Source organism: Phoxinus phoxinus (assembly GCF_949152265.1).
Source record: "Phoxinus phoxinus genome assembly, chromosome: 22".
In the NCBI taxonomy this organism is placed as follows: Eukaryota; Metazoa; Chordata; class Actinopteri; order Cypriniformes; family Leuciscidae; genus Phoxinus; species Phoxinus phoxinus.
In genome coordinates this window covers 1,983,739-1,988,738 of record NC_136897.1, presented here as the reverse complement: position 1 = coordinate 1,988,738, position 5,000 = coordinate 1,983,739, and the positions used below count along the sequence as shown (strand labels likewise).

General features: G+C 47.3%; 1 protein-coding gene across 1 annotated transcript in view; it reads right to left on the bottom strand.

Annotated features, from left to right (window-relative positions):
- The window catches only part of cdk4 (cyclin dependent kinase 4), a 19,317-nt gene extending 18,492 nt beyond the window's left edge, over positions 1–825 (bottom strand). The window contains exon 1 of the mRNA XM_079596754.1: positions 572–825. The gene's annotated coding sequence lies outside the window, so the exon portion shown is untranslated. The remainder of the gene's footprint in view (positions 1–571) is intronic.
- Between the last annotated feature and the right edge of the window lie 4,175 nt (positions 826–5,000).

Sequence of the window (5,000 nt, the reverse complement as noted above, 5' to 3'; positions counted from 1 at the left end):
TGGTTTAGGGTTATTGCGCATATATATATATATACACTCTAAAAAATTCTGGGTTGTTTCAACTCAATTTTGGGTAAAATATGGACAATGCCAAACTTTGGGTTAAAAATGTAATGTAAAAATGTAACCCAACGGCTGGGTTTGTCCATATTTTACCCAAAATTGGGTTAAAACAACCCAGATTTTTTTAGAGTGTATATATATATATATAAAGGAAATTTTTATATTTAGCTGCCTTTAAATTTTAGGAAGTAAATCAGTCGTAACAAAAAAGTCCAGGTATAATTGACCACTGGTTACTATTCCAGTATAAAGTCATGCTGTTGGGGCTGCTGGGGAAAGTACTATGGTAAAGTACAGTAAATGTTTGTGTGTGTCCTGCAACAGTCACACACACACACACACACACTCACAGGATGACCAGATGTTCGTTGCTCTCATCAGTCATTATGAGTTTATCTAAACTTACAGTCAGAAACAACACGTCATCAGATAACATCCGCCGAACGCAACATCAAACGAGGCGCTTTTACGAGTAAAGTAACAAACACACTTAATAAGACACGCTCACCACGTTTCTCCTCGTGTGCAGAGCTGGTGGTTAAACTAGTTTAGAAGAGTAGAAGCTCATCTCATCTGATCTGATCCGCGGAGTCTCTTCCGTCTGCGGCGCGGCAGATGTGTGTGTTCACAGAGATGAGCTCAGCTGATGTTTCATGAGTTTATTTCTTGAAAGTGTGTGTGTGAAACTCTGGCCTGTTCTGTGTCTGTCTCAATGCACTTCCTGTCTGTCTGATCTCAGGGCGGAGCGACACGATCAGACCCTTCACACACTTTAACCAACACCGCACACTTTAACTATCAAAATCACTCTATTAGCATTACAATTACACAATAATGAAAGACTTTAACATGAAACTTACTGCAGTTTATACAGACATTTTAAATGTAAAACTTTTTGGCATTGCCACATTGAGTTTTTTTTTTCTCTCTACTCTGCATATTTACAATATTTTTGTCATTTTTTTTATTTGACAAAATTCATAAAAGTTGTGGTCATTTGTGAAAATGAGCTTGATGGACAAAACGTGTAAGTATCATATACATTTGTTGATCACAGATTATTATAATTTTTTTGTTGCAAAAATCCTATGGAAAAGTCCTATTGAGCTTTTGTTGAGGGAACCAATTTACATCTCATATTTTTATGAAATATTGCAATATTTATTATACACAGAGCCGTCGGGCCTCGTGCCAAAGCAAAGTGATGGCTGACTTGATGATGTAAAGCCAATAGTTAAAGTTCATGTTTTGTCCTTCAAAATCCTTTAATAGTTAAAAGATTGTCACATTGTTAATGTGTTTTCTGTTGTTTCCTTGGACTTTTAGGTTGTTTTTCTTCTTCAGTGTTTTCATCATCTCTGTCGTCATTTTCATTAGTTCATTTTCGTCACCTGTTTAGTTAATTAGTCTTTGTTAATCATCATCATCATCACCTGTCGTCACTCGTTGTCATCTGTGTATTTAAGTTCCTGTCTCTCACCTTTCAGTTGTCGGTCAATGCTTATGCTTATGCTTGTGTTTGTTTATGTTACGTTGTATGGAGAGTGTTACCCTTGCCTGTACCAGTTTTGTTTAAGTTTTATTATAGTAAAAGTTTGAATTGGAACCTTAGGCCTCTGCCTGTCTTCATCCGCACCATACCCGTGACAGATTGACCGACCCTAAAGTAATGGAGGAGGACGCTATGGAGGCATTTCTGTTCAATCAGAATGGGAGTTCATTGGAGGAGTTTGTGGAAGTTTACCTGCATCTTCATCAGGATGTTTACTGGGAGGAGGAGTTTTTGAAGCAACGGTTCTGGAGAGGACTTGATGATCCACTAGCCCAGATATTGCTGCTCAGGGACTTAGATAGACCTTTTATTGAGTTTATGGACAGAGCTCTTTGGGTTTGTGGTTCCTCCCTCACGGTAACACCAGCCGATCCAGAGCCTTCGCCGCTGGTCCCGTCCAGCCCAGAGCTTCCTGCACCGCTGGTCCCGTCCAGCCCAGAGCTTCCTGCACCGCTGGTCCCGTCCAGCCCAGAGCTTCCTGCACCGCTGGTCCCGTCCAGCCCAGAGCTTCCTGCACCGCTGGTCCCGTCCAGCCCAGAGCTTCCTGCACCGCTGGTCCCGTCCAGCCCAGAGCTTCCTGCACCGCTGGTCCCGTCCAGCCCAGAGCTTCCTGCACCGCTGGTCCCGTCCAGCCCAGAGCTTCCTGCACCGCTGGTCCCGTCCAGCCCAGAGCTTCCTGCACCGCTGGTCCCGTCCAGCCCAGAGCTTCCTGCACCGCTGGTCCCGTCCAGCCCAGAGCTTCCTGCACCGCTGGTCCCGTCCAGCCCAGAGCTTCCTGCACCGCTGGTCCCGTCCAGCCCAGAGCTTCCTGCACCGCTGGTCCCGTCCAGCCCAGAGCTTCCTGCACCGCTGGTCCCGTCCAGCCCAGAGCTTCCTGCACCGCTGGTCCCGTCCAGCCCAGAGCTTCCTGCACCGCTGGTCCCGTCCAGCCCAGAGCTTCCTGCACCGCTGGTCCCGTCCAGCCCAGAGCTTCCTGCACCGCTGGTCCCGTCCAGCCCAGAGCTTCCTGCACCGCTGGTCCCGTCCAGCCCAGAGCTTCCTGCACCGCTGGTCCCGTCCAGCCCAGGGCCTTCGCCGCTGGTCCCGTTCAGCCCAGAGCCTTCGCCGCTGGTCCCGTCCAGTCCAGGACCGCCTTCGCCGCTGGCCCCGGTCAGCTCAGAGTCCTCTTCGCCGCGGGTCCAGTCCAGTGCTGACCTCCCCAAGAAAATTTTGGGGGGGGGCAATAAGTCCTCTGAGGGGATCGTGGAGGCCCTTCCGACACGGTCGCCATGGCCGCCCGAAGGGTCCTCACCGCCATGGCCGCCCGAAGGGTCCTCACCGCCATGGCCGCCCGAAGGGTCCTCACCGCCATGGCCGCCCGAAGGGTCCTCACCGCCATGGCCGCCCGAAGGGTCCTCACCGCCATGGCCGCCCGAAGGGTCCTCACCACCGTGGCCGCCCGAGGGGTCGTCTCCGCCGTGGCCACTCGAAGGGTCCTCACCACCATGGACGCCTGAGGGTCCGTCTGCTCCGCCATGGTCACGCCCTCATCCTGCTCCGCCCTGGCCACCTGCACGTCCTGCTCCGCCCTGGAGGCTTCCTGCTCCAGATCGGCCACCTGTTCATCAGCCTCCAGGGCGCCCACCCTCCCACCCCTTTGGATGTTTTACGGCGCGAGGACGCGCCTGGGGGGAGGGGGGGGTTCTGTCACATTGTTAATGTGTTTTCTGTTGTTTCCTTGGACTTTTAGGTTGTTTTTCTTCTTCAGTGTTTTCATCATCTCTGTCGTCATTTTCATTAGTTCATTTTCGTCACCTGTTTAGTTAATTAGTCTTTGTTAATCATCATCATCATCACCTGTCGTCACTCGTTGTCATCTGTGTATTTAAGTTCCTGTCTCTCACCTTTCAGTTGTCGGTCAATGCTTATGCTTATGCTTGTGTTTGTTTATGTTACGTTGTATGGAGAGTGTTACCCTTGCCTGTACCAGTTTTGTTTAAGTTTTATTATAGTAAAAGTTTGAATTGGAACCTTAGGCCTCTGCCTGTCTTCATCCGCACCATACCCGTGACAAAGATACAGCTAAAAGTGAGACTAATATTGAATAATATTATTGATCTCCTGCATTGACAGCATTATATAAGAACTGAACTGAGCTGGACGAGGACATCAAGGCTTTCTCCAGAGCGGCTGTATAGATAAATTAACTAAAATTAATAACTTTTTTTAAACAAAAATGAACCATCACTGAACTGTGATGCTGTTTTCTTCTAGATCTGCTGTACAGAAGAACAAACTGTAGCATTATTTTCCTGTTATCTTTGTAAAGATGCTTTGAAACAATCTATATTGTAAAAAGCGCTATAATAAGGTGACTTGACTATCATGATGCTGTATTACTGCTTGTTAAAAATGTAGTATGCAGTAACTTATATTGCTCTGAGCGTGTGCGTGTGACTGTGATTCATGCGCATATGTCATTCAAGTTTGTAGAGAGCTTTATTCAGTCCATTTTAAGTTCTGAAGATATTACATGAGAAGTTCACGTAAATACGCTAGAAATTCATGCTCATTCAAGGATATGCATTTGGAAGGACAGTGATGAACTCAGCCTGAGTTTGGCTGGCAATAGCATGCATATCCAGACCTCATCTGGGCTGGCTATGGCACATATGGCTCAGATCTGGCAGCGGCAAAAGTCACATGGGCCACACACAGATGAAGCCCATGGGACATTTACTGCTGCCAGAACTGAGCCACATGTGTCATGGCTGGCCCAGATGAGGCCCGGATATGTATGCCATCTGGGAGGGGAGGTTTAAGTGTTTCGTAAAAATGTGTATTATCTAATTTGCTTTGAAGCTCTCTTTGCCTGAGTCCTCACAATCCTTCTCCACGATCTCCAACTCCACCAGCACTCCCTCAGGGATGAACACCGGCTCACACACCTGGTCAGGCAGGCTTGAGCTCTGGTTTGTTGTTCACTTCACGCACATAGAAAGTGCAGGTTCAGGCTCCGGGACGGACAGCGGCTCAGGCTCGAGCTCCTGCTGGACTTTGGGGCCAGCGCACACAACTGGTCAGACCTTATCCTTACACTTTTGTAAAAGCCGGCTATTCGGTCCAACTTCCGGTTTCCGATCAGCCGGTGAAGGACATGCGTGTTCAAGTCTTTCCAGCGTCTCAAAGTAATTTGTTTAAATAAGACACATGTTCATATGCAATTGTCTCGTTTTAATCTGACTCCATGAATTAAAAAGGTTCAATGTGAAATAAGGTTATGTTTACACTTAAAATAGTTACAACATGGATGTAGTGAAATGATAATTTAAACCATTAATTGTACCCAGCATAAATGTAAAATTTTACCTGAGAGAGAGAGAGAGAGAGAGAGAGAGAGAGAGAA